Source organism: Stegodyphus dumicola, chromosome 2 (assembly GCF_044657685.1).
Source record: "Stegodyphus dumicola isolate Sdum_Otavi_A_Nest chromosome 2, ASM4465768v1".
NCBI classification, from domain to species: Eukaryota; Metazoa; Arthropoda; class Arachnida; order Araneae; family Eresidae; genus Stegodyphus; species Stegodyphus dumicola.
Window position 1 is genome coordinate 32,251,319 of NC_140769.1, and position 10,420 is coordinate 32,261,738.

Consider the following 10,420-nt stretch of genomic DNA (forward strand, 5'->3'; position numbering starts at 1 on the left):
TAAAAATTTTCATTAGGTGACATTAAAAAGGAAAGAAAAAGAGTATGAGGAAATTTTTTTTTAATATACTAGTAACCATTTTCTGAAAAATAATATTTGCAAAAATGATCTTTTTGATGAGGTGTCATTGGTAAAAAGATACGTTACTGAAGAAAAAATAAAATATTGGATGTCTGCAAATGTGGAAACAGACAAAAAATGGAGAGTTATTTCTTCATTTTAAACAGAATAATATTCCTTATGAAAATTGTAGAACACGCTCTCTCCCTTCCAGGAACAAATGCAGCAACAGAACATGTTTTTCTTAGTATCAATAAAATATGGACAATTTAAAAAACGCAGTTGAATATTAAAACTTTAAAATCTGTATTAAGAGTAAAATATAATTTGACCAATTCATGTGAGAAATTTCACATTCATTTATTTTAATAAATGATCCGAATGTATTGCAAAGTATTCACTCGGATAAAAAATATGACCGTGAAAGAAAAATCATATTTATTAAATAAAAACATAACATTCCAATTATAGTTTTTTACAAATATTTTTATAGTAACCAATAGTTAATAATAAATACATTTTTCACATTTATAGACAAGTAAATGAATGCATAAAATAAAATATATTTTTTTGAATTGTTGGTCTGCTTTCATAACTAAATTACAATTTTCATTTCATTCCATTTGTCTCGCTTTGTCTCAATGAAAATGTGGTCACTTTAGTGTCTTTTTGCGAGTGGGACTACAAGTAAACTTTCAGTTTTATAAACCGAAAAATCTGCCTTCTTGCCTGCTGGTCGAATTACTTGTTTTCGCGTAGAAACTCTAATTTTAAAGGCAAAATTTTTTTAAAAATTATTTTAGCTGTGTTTGGTGTTTTCTATATATGCTTTTCTATATATTTTCAATTTTTAATGAAAATATTTTATGTATTTTTGCCTGACCGCGAAGTGAGAACTGAATTAATTGAATGAGAAATATATCTCAAATGAAATTCGAGGAAACAAGTTTAAATAAAATGCAGCAAAAAATGCATATAATTCTACATTCCGTACAAGAAAGTCATGTGGTATCGCCGTCAGATTTCTTATTCTTGTTTTGTATGAACCTTTGTTGTAGCCATATTTATGAGTTACATCCCATGTTTCATTTGACATTCGTTTTTCTGTCTGTTGTACATAGCAATAGAAATTGAGGATTAGGTCCATAGAAATCAGGAAACTTGATGAAATCTAGCAAACTTCTATAACGAAGATTTCACTTCGTCAGCATTCATTAGTTTGCAGAGAACCTGAAATATAAAATCTGTACACTTTGAAAAAGAATAGTGAAAACGTTAATATCCAGGGTAAAGTAAAATTCTTTGAACCAGACTTTGCACAACCAACTCAAACTTAACTGAAACGGTGAAGGATTAGATTGGATTATTTAATTATGGCAAAGCATACGACGGCTATCTGCCTAAAGGAAAGAATGCCTTCGCGGAGGACTTTCTAAGGGAAACTGACTCTTACACACGTTACACATGGGAAAAACCATGAAAACGCCCATGCAGCCAGCCCGTTCGTGGGATTCGAACCTCGGACCGAACTACCAGCGTTCAGCGTCTTTACCGCTCGGCCGCTGGTGGGCGAAACGGTGAAGGAAACCAAGAATGAATCGGATCAGTAGGCAATGAAGGTATTTGTTTTGCAGATGCTTTGGTGCCCTCGAAGAAGTTAAAACCTTTTCTGGTGCTAAAAGATTTAACTGAAAGGGAACAAACTATCCTCTCCTCTTCCCAAAAATTGACAAACTCATCCTTCCCAAAAATGTAGCCTCCCTCCCTCCCAAAAAATAGAAGCATCAAAGATTTCAATAAATTACAAAAAGCAATTTTTGTTTTATAAAAATTAATTTTTCAGCACATCTCAAATGAAGTTTTACTATTCTTAGAGACATGGTATTTCTTTTGTTATCCAAGATAGCGATTTCTTTGTTTATTATTTCTGTCTTCCAAAGTATATTATTTCTTTTACAGTTTAACAGCGGCAGCCGCGACCATGATCACAAACACACATGCGTCATTCGAACCGATTTATTTACGAAATAGGGTGGATGGACTTTATCATTCTTTACGAAATAGGGTGGAGGCATTTTTTAATCCTCCCCCCTGCTCACTGCGTTCAAAGCCAGAAGAAACAGCAAGAAAATTACTTTTAAGTAATCTAAGATTAATTAACTGTGATTGTTTTGCGTTTAATATGCGCATTTATATATTTACAGATTGGTGTTCGAAAACTTAATTTTGTTATATGTACATAATTTTATGACAAAATGTAATAAATAATTGTTACTGTAAAATAATTATTATAATTGCTTAATTATTGTATTGTATTAAATAATTTTCCTTATTATATTATCATTACAATGGATTCTAATACAGTAATTTATACGATAATAAATAATTATATTATAATTAATAATTATTATATAAAAGTTATATATAAATTATATAAAAAGATATATAATTAATAATTATTATATATTCATTTTATCTTTGAGCTAAAATGTATGTACATTAATTAATACACAGTGAAAAAAATTTCTTATAATTAGTTATATTAATTTTACAATAATAAATGATTATTATAGTTATTTAACTAATTATAATAATTATATTATAATAAATTATTGTGATATTGCTTTTTGATTTTGAGGCTAAAATTTATATGTATTATTAAGCATATTTATATGAAAAGAAATTTATTTTAGAAAAAAGGAACAAAAACTTTCTTGTATAAAAGATCACAGTATTGTTAAATACCACATTAAATCAATTGCGATCAGGGAAGATCACGCTCAAATGGGGTAGAAACCTGTTTACCCTTTTTTTTTTTTTTTTTTTTAATTTTAAAAGAATACTTTCGTTAAAAATATAGTTCCATTATTTTTAGTCACCTTCTACACAATTCATGTAAAACTGATGTATAATGAAACAAAAATGTTTTCAATATTTTTGGTTTTTAGAGATGCAAATCGATGAAAAGCTTTGCGTTTATTTCTGCGAATATGAAACAAAGGCATGAAAGATGACTGACGACAGGATCACACGGGACTTTCCCTCCTATAGTACGTGCCCTCTTTCCGTTGAAGAGCGAACTCTCATGTGGCCCCCGTCAACCTGCAGCATACTATATTTAGCACACCTTTCGGACGATTCACTGTTTTCACAGAATGCCAGCAAAGTTTACGTTTACTACGATGGATGAACTGCGAATGAATAAAAATGGTTTGAATGGAATAAATGGAAAATGGAATGAAAACGATGGTTTACTTCGAATGAATAAAAAAATAAGTTTAAAAAGAAAATTCCGTATATAACTTTTCTTATGCATTCAAAAATAAGATTATTATCGAAAATAAATCTGAATAGGGTTTATCTACAAAAGTTAATATGAAATATAAACATTTCGTCAGCATTCCATTATATGAAAATTAGTCAAAGAGCGTTCATCTCAGTGTTTTAACCAATGCAAAGACTAATGTTTATTCTGAAATAAATGAGGAATTGTTGAATTATATGGCTCGGGTGAGGCTATGAGAATTTGTTGTAGCTGTTGTAGTTGTTATAATTATCGCTGCTATTGTCATAGTAGTAATAATTATAACAAAATATCCTTAGCGAGTCCACATTGTTTTTGATGCACCTCAGTGTTTAGAATAAATTTTTAAGTGCAAATCAAAAGAAATTAGGCTATTTACGTATTTTCCCGTGACCATTTCGACAAACAAAAATAGTCCCCAAACAACACGATTCAGCGGCAATGATGGAAAAGCGTGACGTCACAACACATTCATAAGATATTCCAATTGATTTTATGCAACTCGATTAATTCTTGTTGAGTAGGAAGTTCTCGGCCCACTTTGTTTTTTGATTTACAATTGTTTCAGATTCTAGTCAGGTTTACAAAATTAATAAATTACATGCTGGAGGATTTCTCATTCAATATTTCAATTACCGGTAACATTTTGTAGATCCTGATACCGTTGCGTATACTCAAAACATTCTAAGACCCTGAGATTCGGTAAAATGGCGCAATAAAAAAAGTAGCGGAACTACGCGATTCTACTCAGATTCGTATTTAAACGAATTTATGTGGCGCCAAGTTCACAAAAAAGATGACTGTTTTGTTGCTATTTTTATTACAATTGGAGATTTTTTGGAAGCCGGAATAGCTGGGCAGGATTAATGCATTTGCTTGTCAGATAATCTCAACATTTGAGCTCATAGTTACACATAGTTCTTTGTTTATAGTTTTTATCTCTAATTTGTAACTGTTGAATGATGTAACTATTTAAATAGTGATCTGTGACTACTACCTAGCTACATAAGAGCCATTTGTTGATTCAAATTTACGCTCTCCGCCAATCCAGTTGATAGAAAAATATGTTTGTTACTTTAAAATTAGGGACTTCAAGCAACCCTCTTCTTATTTATGATTGTAATATGTTCCGTCATCAGCGGGCAGAGGTAATTAGAGGATTTTCGCAAATTACCGGACTCCACCTTTTTACGCTGCTATGTACATTGCGGAGAAGTAAGGTTTTGGAAAAAGAGACTTTGAAGTGGCTATTGTAAAGTAACAAACAGTAATATACCGTTAATCTTTGAGTTACGCGAATTTTACTTGCGTTATTTCACTTAAATGCGGTTTCATGTTTAAGTAAATGTTGTGGAAAGTGTTTTCGATATTCAGAGAATTTGAAGAAAAAAATCTGATGTGTACACCACATGAGTTCCTTGTACGGCATATTAAATTATACGCATTTTTTCTTGCACTTCATTTAAACTTATTGGATTGAATTAAATCTTCTTCGCTGACAGCGCATAAACCACAATAGAATAAATGCATTTTTTAAAATTCACTCTATTTGTTTACCATAGCGACACTCTGGCGCTAGGTTCACTTAACAGTATTATATTTCGTTCATATTATAACTCAGAATGCACAAAATTTATACCATTTAAAGAATTATCTAATCGTTGCCACATGTTCTATTCAAATACTATAATAAAGCTAGAACGTTGTATAAAAGAAATTAAGCAAACAAAAGAAAAAAGAAACAGTATTTCACAGACGAATGAGTATTTCTCATTCAATTAATTCAGTTCTCACTTCGCGACAAGTCAAAAATACATAAAGACTCAAAATATCTATATTAAAAATTACGAAGTAAATCTTAAACACTTATTTCCTCGAAAAAATTCCAGAAAGATTAAGCATGATTTAATTGGCAATAATGAACGAAGGCGTTATCTTTGTTGTTGCGAAGCTACGTTTCTCTAGATTGGCAACAAATCCACTATCCTGCTGTTTCAAATGTAAACAAGCAATGGCCGCCATCAAAAAAATTATTAGGCTTAGCGGTACTTAAACAACTTTAAAATTGTTGATAATTCTAAAAATATTGCACACAGATTTACTAAAGGCATAAAACCCTTAACCGGAAGATAAGAACAACATAATTCAATCTTTTTTAAACCAAAAAATGTCTAATTTACAAACATATAAGAGTAAGGAAACTGAGATCACTGAGCCGGGTAACTGAGTGGATATATATAGAAATATATTTATATAGGTTTGGTGTGGCCGATTGCAACCAAAATACGAGGTGCACATCTACATGGTATAGCAGTCCTATATATAAAATTTGAACGTCCTGAGGCTACTCGTTTTTGAGTTATGCGAGATACGTACGTACGTACGTACATACGTTCGTACAGACGCCACGAAAAATTCTCCTGAGAATTCATTTTAAAGCAGTTTTATAATTTTTTTGGAGGAAGAGAGTATTTTATTCTGTCCTTTCGTACAGATATCACGCAAAAACATCATAAAATTGCATTCGATAGCAGTCAAAATGGATATTTTCGTTGAAATATGCTGCCTGAAATTTTTCGGGATTACAATACTTCCTTTTTACTTCGTACAAGGAAGTAAAAACGAAAAATAAGTAGCAAACAAATCAAGGCTTAAAAGTAACAGTGTCATGACGGAGTTAAAATATATGTAGATATTAGTTTATTTCATCATCTTCTCTTCTCTACATATAATAAAACAAAGAGTCTGTCTGTGTGTGTGTGTCTTTCGTTCGCGCTGCGCGTAAGCTAATAGACCCACGGCTACGAAATTTGGTACATAGGTGCATCTAGACAAGAGCCAGTGCACATCGAAGCGATTTTTTCCAAATTCGAATAAGAATTTTTTTATTTTATGTTTTGTGACGAAATCGCGTCATTTTGAGACATAATGGGCTATAGGAAAGCGAGATTTTACTCTACACACTCCATTTTCACATCGTCATGAAACGTAGGCACTTAATCTATTTTACGAACTTAAAATAAATTTTCTTGTTTCAATTAATCGATTAAATACAAATTTATTTAACAAAGGGAGCTTAACACATTTTCAACGGGATTTTTTTCTAAAAAAGTTTATTTTTAAAAAATATACAGTTTATTTTTCTTTGATTTTCGGACACGTTAAACTTTCATCCTTGCGACTGCTTTTACAAAAGAATTTTGGAAAAATGATAATATTTTGTATTTAAAAAAAATTTTTAAATGAAGCTTCCGAGTACACTTCTCACATCTCACATCTTTAAAAATGTGATTTTGGCAACAATTTTCCTGTCTTATTGTTGTTGATAGATTTTTGATGAAATCGCATCATTTTGAATAGTTTCATTCTTTTAGAAATATGGGTTTGGCAACAATTTTTCATCGTATTTCTTATGTCACTGTTTTTAAGAGATTGGCATATTCCATTGTCCTTTTTTTATGTAGTTATATAATAAACTTTTATTGATATTTTTTGATAAAGTTGTTATGCAGAGTACAGTTTTGCGCGGAATTTTTTGTTTTTGAGTTTCTTTCATGTTATTTTTTGCTTATTTCGCTGTTTGTAAGATATTGAAAGGTTTTGCATGATTTTTTTTCTTCAACGGAAAGTTGGTTAATTGTTTTATTAGGATAATTAATATTTGTATTAAGGGATATAACTTATTTCATTGTAATTTTTTTTCTCTTGAAAATATAAGATGAAATATCATCAATTATATTTTGCTTTTCAGAATTTTTTGTTTTTTGTATTCTTTTATGTTATTTATTGCTCATGTCACTGTCTTTAAGATATTGAAAAGTTTTGAGTGATTTTTTTGGGAAACAAAATTCTTAACCTCCTTTATACCATTTGAGTTCTTAAGAGTTTGCAAACTATGTACGTTCCGTTGTTTAAAAATAGTGGACTGTAAATTGACTTGATATTACTTCAGTATAGAACCCAAAAAACCTCAGAATCATAACGTTGACCGAAACTTCTTTATTGACTTTCAAACAAGTTAGATTTCAAGAACTCTAGCAGATTATTAAGTGTTGGTATTTCCTCACTTTTTAATGTTCTTTCCCACCATCCTCTCGTCGAAGAATCCAATTTAAACTGTACTATTAACATTAAAATAGTATCCGCGAATTGTTCCACTTTGAAGCCTAGATTTTCAAACGAACATACACACTCTCTTACAGTGTCTACTAACGCTAATATCTGACTAGGAATTTCAGATTGTAAATTTGATAGATACAAGATTTTCTTTAATAACGATGAAAGTAATTCTCTCTTATGTGAAAATCTTTGACACAATAAATGCCACGCTATTTCGAAATTCCTGTCACAAATAGTTAAAGCTTGAACAATCCGCAAAGCATCTCCTTTTAAAGAACCCTTTAAATATTGTAGCTTTTGTGCACCTGATAAACGGTCATTATACACTATCGCCGTTTTAAATAAATCAAAAAATGATAACCATTCTTCAGTACTGCCACTAAATACAGGAAGAGTTAGCTTAGGTAAACGTATACTCGCTATTTCACAAGATTTAGTTTCCACACTAATGTCTTTAACATTCTTAACTCTGGTTAGCATTAAAATTAACTCATCAACAGTATCTTGTAATACCTGCTGTTCTTCTATAAATACATCAATATCTTTTTCTTCACACACTACAAATATGTTACTAAAAATATCCGAAAGTTCGGTCATTAAATCATTTAATCTAGATTTAAAAAGTTTCAACTGATCAACATCAGCAGAATCGTAAGTCACTGTAATTTTCTCTTTCAGTTTACTTAACTTAGCTTTAGCTACACGCTTTTTAGTCTTAAGCGTTGTAAATTCCATTATCTAATAAGAAAGATAAAAAAACACACTGACTCACCAAATTTACTGCGACTCCGGCTCGACGGACCAAAAAACATGTACGTTCCGTTGTATAAAAATAGTGGACTGTAAATTGACTTGATATTACTTCAGTATAGAACCCAAAAAACCTCAGAATCATAACGTTGACCGAAACTTCTTTATTCACTTTCAAGCAAGTTAGTCGAGGAACGGCGAAGACCACACAAACTCCCACTTCAGTGGCGGCTTACCAACACAAACTCAGAAGAACCTCTGCTTAGTTGAAACTCCAGTAATTCACAGCAACCTCAAAGCTCTAAACGCGAGCTTTAAAAACCTAACAAATTTGCGTCTACGCCGCTCCTCGGTACAAAGAAAGAAATACAATTTGCATAACATCGAACAGGGAAGTTGATTAATTTATTTATTAGGATAATTAATATTTGTATTAAGGGATATTGCTTATTTCATTGAAATTTTGTTATACGTAATAACTTTTTCTGTATGAAGTTGTTCTGCAGAGTAAAATTCTACGCAGTTTTTAAATTTAACGTTTGGTGTTACCTTCAGCCATTTTCCCGGTACATTGGCATGGAAGATGCTAGTTTATTATAATACACAATAAACATAAATCTGTTATAAAAATCAAACTTCGACAACATATTAGCACATAAACATTTGTGACTTTAAGTAGTATCAGAGGGAGTTAATGTAGACAAACGTAAAGAAAAAGCCAAATATTAATCGTATTTACATAGTATTTGAGTAGGAAAATAGTTCTACCAGAGTTACGTTAAACTATGTCATTGGAGAGTACCTACTTGAAACACGCAGTTTAAACCCTTAAGCTTAGTTTATCTGATTACTACAAAACACTCTATGGCTATCGGCCTAAGGGAAGAGATGCCTCTTTGTGGAGGACATTATAAAGGAAACTGGCTCGTATATACGTTACACATGAGAAACCTCCACATGCTGCCTGCCATTTTCCGAGCTAGAGACGGCTGATCAAACTACAAGTGTTCAACTATTTTACCTCTCGGCTGAAATGAATACATTGCGTTATTAGAGATGTATGGTTTCTTATGCTTTTCCGTCTAAAAAAAAATGTTTCCTTCCCTCTAGCTTCCTATATTACAAGAATGCAGCCTTTAATACTGTTACAAACTTTGTATATATGTAAATGATTTTGTGACATTTTATGTAAAAGTGTAGTATGTATTGCGTAATGTAGCATGAAGTGCCTCGAAAATGCGAAACTTTGCTAGAAAAATAATATTTCAGGAGCAATTCTTTTTAACACTGAGATAAACGGCTATCTCTCGAAACCGATCAAGATATAGCCAAGATGGAGATGGTTTTTGGCGACTAATGTTGTCGCCATATTTTGCGAGAAATCGCCAAAAGTAGCCAAACTTAGCGAAATTTTAGTCGGTCCTTGTGTAATTGTAATTGGTACTGTAATAACTGTAATTGATCCCTACATGTAACTGTAACAGTATTTGGCCCTTATATATAACTTATAAGTAACCATATATGTAACCGTATACGCCTACCAGTAATTTCGAGAAATGGAAGGTACTGGAAATATCTCGGGGGCCGGTTGATTATGATGATGTCGTGTCTATGAAAAAGTGCAATTATATAGTTCCGAAGCAGTCAAAGACAGCTTTTGCAACCTCGGCAGCTCTATCAGTATAAAGTAGGTCCACTGGGTCTTCAATGCCGATGTTAATCAATGCCGATGTTAATCAATGCCGATGTTGGCCTGGATTGCTGGCGAGACAGTGGGATGTCATCTGGGCAATGAGGACAAATGTTGGTGTCCTGTTGACAATGAGGACAAATGTTGGTACGCTACCTGTGAGAGGCCCCGGGTTCAAACCCCGGCATCTCCACTTCCTTATGCCCGGCTAGCTCAGTCGGTAGAGCACGAGACTCTTAATCTCGGGGTCGTGGGTTCGAGCCCCACGTTGGGCGCCATTTTGGTTATCTAGATAAAGGTGGACGTGGGGCTATACCGATTAACCGTATTGGTAGAGGGGTGGTGCCCACGTCCTCCGTCGCATGTCGCATGTCCGTCTGCAGAAATCCTCATCCCTTTTAGGTGATTTGTCTTAAGTCTGGTTATGATAGCTGATATGGCTCTGTCACAGTTCAATTCAGGGATGGAGTTTCCTTTAACTTGACCGATTAGTCTTT

At 32.4% G+C, this 10,420-nt stretch overlaps 1 non-coding gene across 1 annotated transcript; it reads left to right on the plus strand.

The window, feature by feature from the left end:
• The first annotated feature begins 10,125 nt into the window (after positions 1-10,125).
• On the plus strand, positions 10,126-10,198 carry TRNAK-CUU (transfer RNA lysine (anticodon CUU)). Its single transcript has one exon. It is a non-coding gene; the product is annotated as a tRNA-Lys (tRNA).
• The last annotated feature ends 222 nt before the right edge of the window (positions 10,199-10,420 follow it).